Source organism: Pinus tabuliformis, chromosome 7 (genome assembly GCF_031772625.1).
Source record: "Pinus tabuliformis cultivar Carrire ecotype Pingquan chromosome 7, CPIR1, whole genome shotgun sequence".
Classification (NCBI taxonomy): Eukaryota; Viridiplantae; Streptophyta; class Pinopsida; order Pinales; family Pinaceae; genus Pinus; species Pinus tabuliformis.
This window is the reverse complement of record NC_142293.1, coordinates 658,916,010-658,933,740: the sequence shown is the minus strand read 5'-3', so window position 1 is coordinate 658,933,740 and position 17,731 is coordinate 658,916,010. Positions and strand designations below refer to the sequence as shown.

The window sequence follows — 17,731 nt, the reverse complement described above, 5'->3', positions numbered from 1 at the left end:
GATACATGAACGACGTGCATATACGGAAGATATGAACATATAGGAAAGGTAGGGATATACGGAAGATATGCACATATCTTCTTTATAGGTGTAATTTCCGTATATGCGCATATCTTCCGTATATGCGCAATTCTTTATATGAAATTTGAGCATATACGATGCAGATACAAGAACGAAGATATGTACAAATTCCATATACAGGAATTGTGCATATACGGAATATGCACGTCGTTCATGCATCTGCATCGTATATGCACAAATTCGCATGTCATTCATGTATCTGTATCATATATGCGCAAATTCTATATAAAGAAATTGCGCATATACAGAAATTTTGCAACGCATATCTTCCGTATATGCACAATTTCCGTATATGCGCAATTTTTGTATATGGAATTTGCACATATACGATGCAGATACATGAACGACGTGCATATATGGAAGACATGCAAATATAGGAAATTTAGGGATATACGGAAGATATGCACATATCTTCCGTATATGCGCATATTTTCCATATATGCACAATTTTCGTATATGTACAATTTCTGTATATGGAATTTGCGCATATACGCATATCCTCAATATATGCACAATTTCTGTATATGGAACTTGCGCATATACGATGTTGATACATCAATGACGTGCATATATGGAAGATATGCACATATAGGAAAGTTAGGGATATATGGAAGATATGCGCATATCTTCCTTATATGCGCAATTTTTGTATATGCACATATATTCCGTATATGCACAATTCCTATATATAGAATTTGTACATATCTTCGTTCTTGTATCTGTATCGTATATGCTCAAATTTCATATATAGGAATTGCGCATATATGGAAGATATGCGCATATACAGAAATTGCGCTTATAAGGAAGATACGTGCATATCTTCCGTATATCCCTAACTTTCCTATATGTGCATATCTTCCGTATATGCATGTCGTTCATGTATATACATCGTATATGCACAAATTCCATATACAAAAATTGCGCATATACGGAAATTGTGCATATACGGAAGATATGCAGATATAGGAAAGTTAAGGATATACGGAAGATATGTTATGCATATACGAAAGATATGCGCATATCTTCTGTATATGCACAATTTCTATATATGCGCAATTTCTGTATATGGAATTTGTGCATATACAATGCAGATACATGAACGACGTGCATATACGGAGGTATGCATATATAGAAAAGTTAGGGATATACGGAAGATATGCACATATCTTCCGTATATGCGCAATTTTTGTATATCAAATTTGCGCATATACGATGTAAATACATGAACGAAGATATGTACAAGTTTCATATACGGAAGATATGCGCATATACAGAAGATATGCGCATATACGAAAATTGCGCATATACGTAAGATATGCGCATATCTTCCATATATCCCTAACTTTCTTACATGTACATATCTTCCGTATATGCACGTCGTTCATGTATCTGCATCGTATATGCGCAAATTTCATATGCAAAAATTGGGCATATATGGAAATTGTGCATATACGGAAGATATGCGCATATATTCCATATATGCACAATTTCGATATATGCGCAATTTCTGTCTATGGAATTTGCGCATATACTATACAGATACATGAACGACGTGCATATATGGAAGATATGCACATATAGGAAAGTTAGGGATATATGGAAGATATGCACATATAGGAAAGTTAGGGATATATGGAAGATATGCCCATATCTTCCGTATATGTGCAATTTCCGTATATGCGCAATTTTTGTATATGAAATTTGCCCATATACGATGTAGATACATGAACGAAGATATGTACAAATTCCATATACAAAAATTGCGCATATACAGAAATTGTGCATATACGGAAGATATGCGCATATACGGAAGATATGCGCATATACGGAAATCTCACATATACAGAAGATATGCGCGTATCTTCCGTATATCCCTAACCTTCCTATATGTGTATATCTTCCGTATATGCACATCGTTCATGTATCTGCATCGTATATGTGCAATCTCTGTATATGAAATTTGCGCATATACGATGCAGATACATGAACGAAGATATGTACAAATTCCTTATAAAGGAATTGCGCATATACGGAAATTGTGCATATATGGAAGATATGTGCATATACAGGAATTGATATGTGCATATCTTCCATATATCCATAACTTTCCTATATGTGCATGTCTTCCGTATATGCACGACGTTCATGTATCTGCATCGTATATGTACAAATTCCATATACAGAAATTGCACATATACGGAAATTGTGCATATACAGAAGATATGCACATATCTTCTATATATGCACAATTTCTGTATATGCGCAATTTCTATATATGGAATTTGCGCATATACGATGCAGATACATGAACATTGTGCATATATGGAAGACATGCACATATAGGAAAGTTAGAGATATACGAAAGATATATGTACATATCCTCCGTATATGCGCAATTTACATATATGCACAATTTCTGTATATGTAATTTGCCCATATACGATGTAGATACATGGACGAAGATATGTATAAATTCCATATATAGAAATTGCGTATATACAGAAATTGTGCATATACGGAAAATATGCGTATTTACGGAAATTGTGCAAATACGGAAGATATGTGCATATCTTACGTATATCCCTAACTTTCCTATATGTGCATATCTTCCGTATATGCACGTCGTTCATGTATCTGCATCGTATATGCGCAAATTCTATATACAGAAATTACGTATATACGGAAATTGTACATATACAGAAAATGTAAGATGCAAGAAAAACAAGCATTTTTCCCAACCCAACAGCCACAAAGATGAAGTGGAAGAGTGTTGTGTTCAAGAGTGAATCACTGTCATTATTAAGTGGAGCACCCTGTTTTCCCAATTTCCCCAACCATTGCTGGTCAAGCTCGAGGAGGATAACATATACTTGATCTGTAAGTTCATCCTTCAGATGAATCCCTCCAAGTATGCTTAACGAACCTTGAGAAGGAGTGGTTTGGTCCTGTCATGTTCGACGAGTCCATCGTTGTTTGATGTTTTAACGAGTCCAACAAAGGTCTAACTTGACATATTTTTCATAGAGAGTTTGAAAAAGAGGTGAAAAAGAAAAATCCAAATGTTCCTTTTCGTAGATAGTCCCTTGTGTCTAAAAAGGAAGAAAATGATATTTAGGAGAACCTCTTAGTCATGTTCGACTAAGGTATTCCTTTGATATATTTAGTCTATCTCAGTCCGGAAAAGGGTTAAACTTATGTTGAGTAGACGTCTTTTCATTTACTTTAAAAAGTTTGAAAAGAAAGGTGCTCGACAATATTTTCATATTTTGGGAGTCTGAAAAGAGCTAAAAGAGGACTCCTAGAGGAACGAGTGGTATAAAGGGGGTATAAACTTGTTTTGGTCATGATGAAACTACTCAAAACATGCAAATATCAAGAGGTAGGCTAATAAGACCACTCATCGCAATAATTCCTAACCAAGTGAAATCATATGATCAGCCAAATAGATGGTAATGATGGAATGAGAAAACCAAGACTCATTTAGCATAAAGAGGCTGATAAAAATGGAAATCACGAGAGATAGGATCATAATGGTTTCATTTTTACACAAGCTTGAAATAGAGAAAAACTATGCTTGAAATAATTTTTCATGTCCCCAGCATAATCGCTCAATTCTAGGTACATGCCCCCAATCTTCATATCATTCACCTAAGTAGACTATTGGTTACTAATAGTTGGATAGAATGAAGGTTCATTTACGAGATCAAGTGAAATAATTGACTTGGAATTCACGAGATCTAATCAAAGACTCGAATTGGAAGGGGATTTATTTAATTTGTTGTTGAGATTTACATAGGAAAAGAACTATGCTTAAGGGACCTTGTTTCGTTTTTTAATGAGCTTGACACAAGAAAAGGAAATATGCTCATGTGCCTTGTTTCATTTTTTAAGGAGCTTGACACAATAAAAGGAACTCTTCAGGGAACCTTGTTTCATTTTTTAACGAGCTTGACACAAGACAAGAAACTCTTCTCTGACCTCTGTATCATGATTTGCAGAAGGCCATAGCTTCTAAGAGGTTCTCATCAGATGGGAGAACAATACTCTGGAAGGGATCAAAGGATCCAATGGACATATTAGACTCCAATGCCCCCAATAAATCATGCACTACATCACCTACTAGATCATTAGTAGACGAAGGCATAACACAGGTTTCCACATAATTAATCTGCGGTGGGGGAGATACCACTTGAACATAAGGACCCTCTAGGGAATTTGGTTTATTAGGAGTCAAATTAGGATTAATGAATAAAAGTTAGTTAATGGTCATGATTCTTCCTTCATTGCAGGAAACACATCACATGAAAGAAGAAAGAGACAAGAGCTCCCATGTCATAAACATAGTCACGTCCAAGGAGTAAATTAAAATCCAAAGAGCCTTGGACTACCTCACATATTTATAGACATTATTTCCTCCCAAAGTAATAGGAAACTGAGGAAGGACCCCTAATGGTTGACTGGTACATCTATTAAAATCCAACAGATTCTACATAATAGGCACAAGTTGCAGAGAACCAAAATCTTGCCAAGAGTTGAGGATAGAATATTAACTGATGCGCCTTTATCTATGACTGTGCCAGGTCTGGGCACATTATAAGTGTGTAATATGATTTGAAAGGGAATGTAAGGAGGAAGACGATATCTTTCCAATTGAATCCAATTAAAGGAAGTGACCATACTACTTAGAGGGTGTACTGTAGGAATGGGAGAACTGCCCCTTGTGTTATGGGAACGAAAGGATTATCTCCCAGTTTATTGGAATCTGAATAAATGAGAAGAACCTGAGTGATATGAAGTTTAATATCTACGGGAAAGGCATGATTGATTGAAAGTGGAGTCAAGTCAACTATTTTCTCAACCAATGGTCAGAAACAGACTCATGGGATTCATGTTCAAGGAGAGTGGGATTGATTGGAGACAAATTTGATCACATGGCCTACAAGGAAACTTAACTTTACCATTTTTCTTGTGGACCTTACTATCACTAGTTGAAGGTTTTTCATCAGCATGATCTCCGGAAGCTGATGACAAAGGCCAATGTGATAATGTAGACCACACTTCTAATACCTAAGGAATACCAAGACAATCTCTAAGAAGGTAATCACCCTTACATAATTTGCAAGGGAATTTAACTTTGTGGGGCTACTTGGAAGATTTGTCCATACTAGTTGCATTGGTAGAAATGGTTGTTTGGTTTCCCCCCTGATTATTTTGCTTCTTCTTCTTAGCTTCCTGGTTACTAGAATCAAGACTTTCACCATGCGAGAAGAAAGAAAAGGATGAAGAAATAATAGGTGAAGAAGGAAAAGGGTCAATGTTAGGATCAACTTGTTCAAGTGGAGGACTACTTGGTTGAGGAGCAGTTTGGACATTCAGAACCATAGGGGTCGAAATTAACCAAACTGGTAAACCAATGGTAAATCCAGGAAGGGACAATGTTGCCATATAAGGAGCACCAATATTTCCAAAAGAAGGAAAAGGACCAGGATTCTCGTCAGACGGGTTTCCTTGGTTGGTAGACTCAAGAATTGTTTCCATTAGTCTCAACCTAAGATCTACTAAGAAGTTGTTCCACGATAAGAATATCATTTCACGGTCAATTTATTTTACAAATTAACAAAAAAAATAAATGAAAAGAGGAGTAACTAGGAAAAAGGGTTTACAAAGCAACGGTGAACTACAATATACCACCTTGGAGAACCAAGGATTTACATATGGGCAGACAATCCCCCTGAATGTTGTGTTCGGTGTATCACAGTATACAAGGTGGCCGACTCGTTTACCTATGGTGGACTTCCAAAATATACTCAATGGTATGTGGAAGCATAGTCTGTAGTAGTGTTGTCTAATGTGTAATCGTTTCATGAGAGTGTTCCCATATAATTTTCATGCGTGGAGCATCCGATATACCCGGAGGTACGTGGAGAATGATCTGATACACTTACGTACGTGGAATGGGATATCACCCCTGGAATGCAACAATGACAAAAATTGACAGCTCCTACGTTTAAAGACGTTGGAACACATCTCTAGCCTATACCTCTATGTGTGTCGTTAAGTTTCAAATTCTCCTTAGGTTAATTGAGATGAATTTTATAGTTTATCTTGAATTATGTTTCCATTTCAAGGCTCTAAACTTGATGCCACCTAAACATACCTATGCTGCAACTAATGTGACAAAAATAACTCTTTTCATTTTCCTTTTAATAATGAAAGGCTTAACTAAGTAGGGGAATAAGAAATCAATCAACAATGCAACAAACAAGTGATGCAACAATTGATCTCTAGAACTCCACTATTCCAATCAAAATCAAAGCCCTATATGCAATGCAAATAATTGTTTTTCTTTTCTTTTCTTTGAATGTTTCAAATGCAAAGAAACATATGAATGCAACCTGATCGTTGACAAAAAGAAACCAAACAGACTTTAACTGTAATGTAAAAGTTACTTTTCAATTTAAACAATCAATCTATGCATACAAACCTGAATTGATAGGAAGAAAGAAAAAATTAAACAAAATCTTATCAAAAAAGGTGACAACACTTAGAGGCGATTAACACTCATACGAAAGCAAAAACACTCAAAATTTGTTAAGAAACTGAAGCAAACCTTTCAATAATGACCAAATGCAAATTCACTCAATTTCACATAAAATCAAGTGTTTTATTGGCTTCAAAGAGACCAAGACACTCAGGGAATCAAGGAAGAGTAGCTTGAACAAAGCTGGACAGAGAGAAAATGAGACAAAAGAAAATTTGTTCATGAACAAGGACCAACATAGGTGCTAAAGGGGCATCAGTGCTCTGCAACAAAGGCACAAAGAATGCTCAGGAGAATTCCAATGCTCTGTCACTAGACCATAGGGATAGTTGATCAAGGGATGCAAGGTTCCAACACAAAAATTGCAATTAAAACTCAATTAAAGGTCTTCTTAGGTCTATCCTTAACTGATTAAGACAGTGAAGGTCTGAAGAAATGATAAAATAAACACTAAGGACAAGGAAACTATCAAGGGAATACATCGATCCCCAGTATGGTCGCCAAATTTTTATACAGAATCTAGGACTGCAGACAAAAGTATCTTCCCTAGATCTAGTGGACTGACCTAGAACAACAGAAGGCAAAGAAACCAATGTTTTCCTTAAAGTAAATGGACAATGGGATGAAGCCTACCTAGAATCCGTCGTAAGTCTCGTTCCTGTCTTAGCTTGTATTCTCCAATCCTAGATCTGATCACTATAATTAGAACCTCCACAATTAGATAACACAAGCCAAATATCTACAATATCTATGTAGTATTATCCAATCACTTTATTCAATAGATCAACATGGTATTGAAATACATGAAATCATAACATCACATATAGGAAAACAATGAACTCTTTGTATTAATAGAAACGAAGAGAGTTACAACCAAATATAAAGTTTGTCTTGTAGAAGAGCTCCTCCAAGTTGACTTGACCTTCCTTGTCACAAAGTGTATCTCTATGTCACCCTAATGCACGGAATAATGACTCTCAGAACAAGAACATGAGGGTAGAATCTATCTCCAAAATCCAACCGCTGCTTGTGGATGATAGTAAATATATAAAAGAGGATGGTATGTTAGGAATTCTTATCCATTTACCCAATATAGGCTTGAGATCCACTTTTAATGGAAGGATGAGATCAAGGGATAAGGGATGAAATCTCCAAGGTAGGATAGGATAGGATTCGAGACTTTCATCCAAGGTAAATGGTTTTAAGAATTCGTAAAACCTTGTGGAGAAGCAAGCTTTGAGATTCTTTTCATTATTCATGAATTTATAGAATTAGCGCACCCCCAGCAAGGGGCAACCTATTGGTAATCAGTGCAGGTCCAACAAGGGTCAGCCTGTTGGTGAACATATTCTCTTAAGGAAGCAGGGTGTGTTGGGCCTTAAAGTCACTTAAATGAAGCAGTTAAAGGAAGAAATTCATGGATTAGGGAGATTCATGCTTAGGGATTTGTGCAAATGTGACGACAAGGGGTAAAATGATGTTGATTGATCCAATTAACGTGCCTAGTGACAAAATGTGACAAAATGGCCTATAACAAATCATATGGTTTATATTTGTATATTTGATAAATTTGAATTGAAGACCTTGGGTTGTAGTAGTTTTTCATTCTTATGCTACTCCTCAAGTTACACATATTATACTACTTATCTATATGAAATGGATACTGTTTTGGAGAACTAATTCCTATTTTTACTCAAGTTTTGGTTGCTTTGTCGACATACATTGAGACATAGATCCACTACTATTTATTTGATCATGGCTATGGTCTGCATTTGACATGGTTCCAATATGTATTTTCCATGTCTAGGATTTTCCATTCTATATATTCTTCATGTATTTGCATCATACATGATTTGGTGACCATGCTTAGCTTTTAATCTTAACATGTATATGCCTACCTTGGGGAAGATAGTAATTTGATACATTGGTTTTGTTTGAATATAATGTTTTCATCTTGTGGTTGTTGGACTTCACTTCGCTACAATTATTTGAATCTTTTGTAGTATTATAATGTAATTCAACCATCAACTTCCCTTCTGATCTCATTTATTAGATGACATATGCTATAACATTTATTTTGTCATTAATGACTTCTTAACAAGGATATATCTACTTTAATATCTTTCTTTTCCACTGAACTTAGTTTGAAAATGACTTTTTACCTAGTATAAAAACTTTTCCTTATGGGAACACACATATTATACACTCATTCTCTTCATGCTCGGTGTGAATGCATTCCAAAGTTTTGAAAAAATAATAAATCCACATTAATTGCATGCTCCTGAGTGCAAGTTACTAGGTTGTTACACTACACAACCCTAATTTTTATTCCGAATGAATTTAGATAGCTTATGAGAGTATAAATAAGGTCTATGTGATGGAGAAGGGGGAATTGACCATTTTTGTACCTTTATTTTGGAGCATTATATTGAAAATTTAACCTTGGATTTTATGGTTCCTTTCTACACAAACCTTTGTTTATAAAGTTGACTCTCTTACTCAAATTTGATATGTAATCCCTTATTGGTTTTCCTTTTCACATATAATGAGGAGTTGTAATTAAAGTTGAAGTCTATAAGTGGTCTAGGTTAGGAGGAACACAACCTTTGTTGATGGAGGCATTGGAATTATATCAAGTATTGCCCACACACACTAACACATGTGCACACACACACACACATGAAGTGATCTCTTCTCTCCCAAAAGAAACTATGTTGTAATTCATTTAATTATTTATTACATGATTTAGAAGAGAAATTAATTACTTGATATTAATTAATATTAGTTAGTTACAAGGGTTCTTGTTTTAATATCATTAATAATTTATATTGTAAATGGTTTGAGCAATGTCATGTGATGATTTAGTGCATATCTCTATAGAAGTTTGGAGCATGAAAGACTTTATCTATAAAATTACAAAATCCAACCAAGGGACCAACTAATTGGTGAAAGGTATTCTTCCCTGTCCATTATTTATATCTTTGGCATAATAACTTAATCTCAAAATTTGAGTAATGAGTCTTCTTATTTTCTTTGTCATTAACTTGACCCTAATAAACTAGGGATCATTCTCTATCAACCACCCCGGACTTTCCCAAGAAAAAGTTTCTTTGTATTTGGTGTGTGTTTTAATTTATTTTTTTTTGGTGTGGGTATGGGTTATTTTATGTTTTGATTTGTTTGTTTTATATATATATATATATATATATATATATATATATATGCTAACTTTCATTTTAATGTTGTTTGTTAGTTCTTCAATGTATCTATGTGAATGAGAAGCACCATTAATGACACACTTAGCCATCCATAGTAACACTAAAAGAGGTGCTACTATTACATGACAATGCAGTACATGACTTACAAAAAGAAAAAAATGGTATGGTGGTGTGTTTCTCTAGTCATAGAAAATTTTAGGGGCGAATGTTCGCCCTTTGGCGAAATTAAGGGGTTTTAAATTTTTTGTGGGCGAATATTTTGTATCATAGCACATTTTTACAAATCACCTCAAATAGCCCACCTTATTTTAAGGGAGAGGGTGAAAAAGGTAAATTTAGCTCTTGAAACTAGGAGTTACAACCTTCCATTCACCCATTTTCAAGAATAGGTTTTATTTAAGTGAATCCATTCGCCCATTTTCAAGAATAGGTTTTATTTAAGTGAATCCTATGGGCCAAATACCATATTTATAAAAGAGGTATGGTAAATTAATAAAAATATAAATAAATGAGATGTATGGTAAATAAATAAAACATTTTTTATATTTACTCCTCAAGTCACCTTATATACATGCAAGGGTGTAAACAAATAAAAATATAAGTAAAGTGGAAGTATGGTAAATAAATAAAATGTCTTTTTATACTTACTCAAAAGGTATGGTAAATAAATAGAAATATAAATAAACTAGACGTATGGTAAATAAATAAAACCTCTTTTTATATTTAGTCCATAACCCTCGTTCTATTTATGAAGGCTCAAGAAAGAGGTTTTATTTAAGTGAATCCTATTGGCCAAATACCATATTTGTAAAAGAGGTATGGTAAATTAATAAAAATATATATAAACGAGAGGTATGGTAAGCAAATAAAACATTTTTTTTTATTTACTCCATAAGTCACCTTATATTTACAAACACTCAAAAAATGCATTATATTTAGGTGAAACCTATGGGAAAAATACTATGGGACAAATACCATGGACTAGATTGTTATTAATACCATGCAAAAAAAACATTATTAACCCTAATATTAGTATTAATAAAAATAAAAATGGCACATGGTATTGACCCATGGTATTCACCTGGAATTTAGCCTATTTAAATGGGGGAATTAAACCAGCATAGATCCATCTTTACTCTGGATCTACTAACCCCCGAGAGGTATCAAATATCGTGATATGCAAACTAGCATAGAGTGAAAAAATATTTGATCTCTCGGGGCTTGGTGGATCAAGAGTTAAAATGGATGTTGTAATTTAATGTATGTTAAACATTTTAGCTTGGTTAAAATAAAAAATAAAATAAAATTCAACTATTAATTTTATTAATTTTTATAAATTACTAATAGTAATTTTTAAGCTATGGTATTGACCCATGGTAATACCATGGTATTCATGTGAGCATAGACTATTTAAAGGGGAAATTCTATCATCTTAGATCCATCTTAATTCTGGGTCTACCAAGTGCTCAGAGGGATAAATAGATTTCATCCCCCTAAGAGTGGTAGATCTGGAGTTAAGATGGATATATGTTGGTTTTTATGATAATGAAGATATTAAATAGACTTAGGAAATTATATTGTAAAAACTTCTTAAGGTGAATGGTTAAAGCATAGACATTGGACAAGTATATTTGTATACTTCTATTTTAAACTGAAACAAATCCAGGGCTAAAAGGAATGGATTGATTGCACTAGTCATCCTTCTATAACTTTCCAACATATGCTAGAGTAAACAGATTGTAATTTGGGTACTTTTTCTAACTGCAAATAGGAACATACTTGTGTATTGGTAGGGTGGTTACGAGGTCCCTAGAAGTGATGAATTTGAATTTTTCTTTGTTTTATATATAGTATTAGGTTTTTTCTCATGCTTTCTATGAATGACATGGGTGAATTTTATCCTACACCCACTAGGTTATCGATATGTAATTTCAGTAATTTTTATTTCAAAAGATATTTTAAAGAAATGAAATGATTTCATTTATGTATTCAATAAACACAATATTCTAATGGAATTCTGCATTTGTGGTTTACCTATATAGATTCCATGGAGAAGTGTTAGTGGTGTGACATCAATTGTCCTCAAGCAGAGGCTTTAGTTTTACTCTTTTTGGAAGCAAATACTTTCTTCCAACATTTTTGAGTTCCATGAAAAGTTTGAAAGTCCTAATAGTATTCAATTATGGGTTCAAGAGAGACATAGTACTCAATTATGGGCTAAAGAGATCCACACTAAATGATCTATCAGCCTTATCTTCACTTAGTTTAAGACTATTCACTTGGAGAGCCTGCATGTGCCCCCACTTCAAGAGCATAGTAAAGTCATGTAGAACTTATAGAAGATATCTTTAAACTTTTAGTGAAGAATGGAAAAATGTCTGGGTTCAATAACAACCAGTCGAGCATTAAGCTTCCAATAATGCTAGATTTTAACCTAGAGCACTTTTGTGATTGGGAGGAGATGCCCCCTCGTATTTGTGACACATCTTCTATTGTGAATTGGACTATTAATAACTGTCATTTCCTTCGAAAGTTACCTGATGACTTGGGGAACCTCAACTCTTTAAGAATGTTAAGGAAGGAAAGAAAGTACATTATGCTAAGTTCTCTTATGCTTAGTAAAATATTCGCCATGCCTAGTGAGAGATTCGCCAAAAAGTTATATATACATATTATATTATTGATAAAACCGCCTTCCATTTTTCCTATATACCATGGAGATTCGCCCATTTATTATACATATAAATTTAGGGGGGGTTCTTAAAATTTTCCCTGTCTCTAGTAAAGTAGCAACACTTACTGTGTTATACCCTAATTATCCCATCTCCATCAATATGCACTTCTCATTCACTTAGTGTAGTTATCAAAGATGTGTGATACACATTATCATATGGGAGTATTGCAATAAGTGCTCCCATACATTTGTTAATGTACCAAAGAGCATAGTAAATTTATGCACATTTCATATATGACTATTTGATGCACTTCAAATGATAGTGAGTTTTGTTAATTGATGTGACCTATGTACATGCTTAGAGTTAGCATGGTTTGAATTCCAAGGTGACACTATTAAGAACTTTTTAAAAGAAAAAGAAAGAAAATAGAAATGTAGGCTAATTTTAAATGTTTAGCTAGTGAAAACAACTATCAATATATGGTATCTATGTAGATGAAAACTATAGATTTATATGTTTGCCAAAATTCTAAAAATAAATCAAATATATTATGGAATAGAAGGAATAATGAAATATAACAATTCAATAACAGAAGACAAAGAAGTGCTCATACTAGAATGTAAAGCATTGGTGCTTGTATGTGTGTGGTGCATTATATACAATTTAAAATGAAAAGTTCAATGTGATATATCTTTTTAAACCCTACCATGGTGCCCCATGTATTATATTGAAGGTAAAATAAATATTATTTTAGAAAATAACTTAACCTACCTTAGTGCACATAGGAGGGTAATACATGCCTATGATGGTATCTTTCATATATAACATTGGCCAAATTTTTTGAAACCTTTACAACATACCATAGAACAATCTACATTAATATAATTCTATTTAACACATTGAAAATAATTTATTAAAAAAAATTGTTGATATTAACATGAATAAGCACTAACAAAAATATATTTAGTAAAACTTTTACCTAAATTTATTTATTAAAAATATAATATAAATAAACTAATTTTATTAAAACATTTTAAAATTAATATTTAAAATTTTTTGAATAAATTATCTATTAAATTTGAAACAAAACATTATTTAAATCTAAATTGAAATTGTTTTAAACTTAAATTTTAATAATAATTACGTTTTCACAATTATCAAATTTACCTTAATGTTAACTAAAGTATTTGATTTCAATTTTGTTAAAATTGGTGAAAAGTGCATATGTAAATAAATGACAGATACACAAAATGCTTTAGATAATTGTTATTATTATAATATACAGAATCGAATATACATGAGTTTGGATTGTATTAAAGTTCATTATTATTTTAACTTTTTAGTTGTAAATATAATTATATAGATAAATTAATTAAGAAGTAATAATTTAAAGGTTTAGGAAATATTAGTCAATAGAGTAGCCAAACGTTTTGTTTTTTAATATTATTTTATAAGAGGTGCTTCCAATGACACTCAACGTTATCCTTAAAGGGTTTTTGAGTTAATGAATATCTAAATTTAGTTTTTCCTTTGATTTATTATTATACAGGATTGAAAAATCTCACTACATAATTTCATAGCAAAAATTAACAATTTTTTCCAAAATTCAAATTTTATCAAAAATTACAACTCTTTACACCATTCAAATCGATATCAAGTTCCTGCATGAATGAGAAAACAATATAGGGCATGGTTCTGGTAATATTTCTAAGTATTTAACAATGTAAATTGCTTCTGGACCTCAAAACCAAAGATGGGGAGAAACCAAGGAGTGAGAAATGGTGCCATAAGCTGAGCTCATATGCGCAGCACTGCAATTTCGAGTTTCAACACCCATACTTTCAAAGACACCATGAGGTTGAGCGTTTAATGTGTATTGCAATCTTTGGAGCTTGTGACTCAGCTCCATGGCCTCTAATCTCAACAGGGAATTCTCTTCTCTTATATGAGCATAATGCGTTGAAGTAATGTTGAGTTTCTTTAATATCTCCCCATTCTCTTCTCTCAAATGATCCACCTCCGCCCTCAGCTGGTACACAACATGTTGTTTCCGGAGCCTAGACCTCCTTGCAGACTCTCTGTTAGACAACATCCTTCTCTGCTTCCTCTCCTCTCTAACTTGTTGCTCCTCTGTTTTGTCAGAGGCTGAGTGGCCCCAAATGTGTGACATGGCCTCCCCATTGCGCCCAGGAGAATTCAATGAATCCTCTGTTGGGTACCCCTCGTTCACCGACACAGGCACTGATCTCTCAGTGGGCACTTCAGATATAGATCCAGGAGTATTCAGATTGGCAGAAAATGGCATATTTCCATATTGGGTACGCCCCATATCATATATTTCTCTGCTAAATTGTGCTGGACTGATTGGGATTACCGAGTTGTTGTAAAGGTCCATTTCATTTGAATGAGAAACAAGCATCTGATTTGACTGCAAGTCTGAGAAAAAGGGAAAACCAGGTACAAATGTTTCAGATCCTGGCTTGATAATCACTCCCTCTGCTCCAAAAATTGAAGAATCTGCCACGGTCACTGATTCTGACTCCATCACTGCTCCTTTGTTGCCTTTGATGAGTCAATTAGGATTGGAAATGACACCATATACCCTAATCACCAAGGAAGGTATCAAGATCTGAAATAATTGCAGAGAAAATTTGGGAGTTTTCAAGGAAGACAAAGTGAGTAATAGGCATCAACAATGATGAGAAAAGACTTGTGCCACAGATGCCAACGGAGAAAATTTTGAAGAATCTCTGCAACAATGGCGGTATAATCCAAATAACAACCGATGCTCCTCGTCTGAGTCAATCCACCGAGCTTTAGTTTGATTCCAACTCCTCCGAAGCCTGTGACCTTGTTATAACAGTGAACTCCTGTGAGGATATTGGCTTGACCTGTCACTGCAATCCCCACAACAGCCGGAAAGATGACAACGTCCGTTATAGCGTTGTCATTGCCCATAAGGCTTATGCCCATGCTGCTGAATTTCTTCTCGTCGGGGCTTCTGCCGGCGGTAATGCGCTGCCCCAGGAAGGAATTCCGGATGTATGTCTCATGCCCACCCTGAACCAGGATGCCAGACGACTTGAAATGCGAGATATATCAATTATCGATCTTCAAATTTTGAATTTGGGCTTGAATTTTGGCGGGGCGGGTTCACCGGTTCAAATTTCGAATTTGAATTTGAATTGTTCGGTTAACATGGAGTAACATGCATGCTTAGCTCATCACATCTCAGATGCGCATCCAGATGCATAGTATAACATGGTTTTATGTATTGTACATGGTGGTTATCCATGGTATGGTTTTATCGGAAAGCATTTGTCCATAAATATTCAGGTGTGTTGCCGTGCTTGTACTAGAATCTATGCCCACGGAATGACAGTGATGTAACAGAGCATTTATGGAGCTATAGAGGTGGAAATAGCTCTTGCCCAATAAATATATATATGTACATGAATCGTTCCCATGATAAATCCTTTACGTACTAACAACATAAAGCTTGGCGTTATTACTATCCACTGAACTACTCACGGGGATGGTGACCCATTATAGAAGTTCGCGAAGTCTTCACTGAATTCTAGAGATGCTCTCACTTATGTCACGCCCTTCACGTTGCGATCGGTTTGCATGGATGTCACGTATTTTTCACCAACTTTTGAGATGAGGAAGAAAACACTCGATCAGACACGGTTGTTGATGAAACAAACTTTCTACGTTTCCATCCCCTCGCAATAAAATAAAAAGTTTAGTCTATCTCAAATAATGTAAAATTCAATCTGTAAAATCAAAGAGACTAAACGATATAGCTATGACTACATATATCATGCATAAGAATAAATTAAATAATATGAAAGATAAAGGGTTTTTTTTATTTGTTTTTAACTTTAACCAAAATCACCACATTAAGTGTGAATTAGATAAAGTTGTCTATAAAAAAAATATAAGAGTAATGTAAAAATAATTATTATATTAAAATATAATGAGAAAGTGTGGGATTTTAAAGAGTTAGAGGGAAAACGGAAACTAAAATATGATAACAAGAGGTTATCAGCCCAATTTCCAATATCAAAAATTTATCTTCATCTTTTCTACTGTAAGGGAGAATATAAACATTGTTAAATTAAGAACGAGTTCTCATAAGCTTAATAACTAGCCAAATTTGAAAAACCACAAATTTCTCTTTACCTTGACATGTATCAAGAAGAAAATAAGTATTTGTTGAATTAAGAACAAATTATTATAAGCTTAATATTGAAAAAGAGTGTTACCAATTACCAAAATCCCATGCCAAGATAGCAATAATGTTGAAAATAAAAGTCACTTTATCTTATAATGTCCAACTTATACCCACATTAAATCTAAATTTCAAAATATTTCTCACTCTACCAACATTCTTTACCATTGAAGTTAGTAAAATTATGTTGTTCATGGAAAGCATAAAAATAAAGTGCTAAAGAATTTGAGTAATCTCTTACCTTCATAAAGTTCAATAGATTATTTCAACATTAGTGGATGTTAATCATAATCATAATCAAATATATATACATATATGATTTTGTAATATATAATTTCATTAGGTAACATTATAACATTATTTTTTAAATTAATATTACTTGTACAAGGTTTAAATTTCAAATTTAGAAGGGTAGAATATGTATACGTTAGTAGATTTTAGTAGTCCAATTACATGGTGAAGGTTTTTTCCTTCTCCCATAAACAAAAATGCCTCATACACCAAATTTGGTAACTAACTTGATCTTGAACATAAAAGCAAGGAAAGAGAATAAAAAATAGGATATTCTAATCATGTTGATAGTATTAATATTTTTAAATGTGAAGGTCTATCCCTTCTCCCATAAACAAAAAGGCCTCATACACCAAATTTGGTAATTAACTTGATCTTGAACATAAAAACAAGGAAAGAGAATAAAAAACAAGATATTCTAATCATGTTGATAGTATTAATATTTCTAAATGCAATAATAATGATAGTTTTGTTTTTAACATAAGGAGTAGTTTATCAATTAGAAAATCTAGTTACATGGCTAGAACCACTTACATGATTCAGTAATATCTACTACCTCAATGTCTAGTATATCCATAACATATTATTTTTGCATCTACGAGCCTTCTAGGCTAATATTTTACATTGAACCCATGCATATTTCCTACAAAATTGAACCAGAAGTTTGACATACTTGAAATACATTAACAAA

The 17,731-nt window shown here is 33.6% G+C and overlaps 1 pseudogene; it reads right to left on the bottom strand.

The window, feature by feature from the left end:
- Window positions 1-15,176: 15,176 nt before the first annotated feature.
- Window positions 15,177-15,982, bottom strand: LOC149249167 (polygalacturonase QRT3 pseudogene; annotated as a pseudogene).
- Window positions 15,983-17,731: the final 1,749 nt, after the last annotated feature.